The sequence below is a fragment of the Trichechus manatus genome, unplaced genomic scaffold (assembly GCF_000243295.1).
Source record: "Trichechus manatus latirostris isolate Lorelei unplaced genomic scaffold, TriManLat1.0 scaffold00192, whole genome shotgun sequence".
In the NCBI taxonomy this organism is placed as follows: Eukaryota; Metazoa; Chordata; class Mammalia; order Sirenia; family Trichechidae; genus Trichechus; species Trichechus manatus.
In genome coordinates this window covers 2,586,425-2,586,735 of record NW_004444128.1, presented here as the reverse complement: position 1 = coordinate 2,586,735, position 311 = coordinate 2,586,425, and positions in this window count along the sequence as shown.

The window sequence follows — 311 nt, the reverse complement described above, 5'->3', positions numbered from 1 at the left end:
TTTTGGAGAAAAACTTCAACTACTCTTGGCTAGCTGTAAATCCTATCATTTGCAAATGCTTCTGTTTCCAGTGAATATAGAAGACATTTATTGCACACCTGTAATATACTGAACACTATACTTGGAGTTTAGTGATGAACATAGCACAGTCTCTAAGCCTTACGGAGTTCCCAGCCTCCTAACACGGAAATAATTACATAGCAGTGCAAAAGTGCCACAGCAGGGAGACTGGTCTAACTTTTGGCCAGACTTGCTTTATTTCAGAACAGATTTACACTTTCTTTTTTTTGGTATAGCTTTGTGAATGCCTC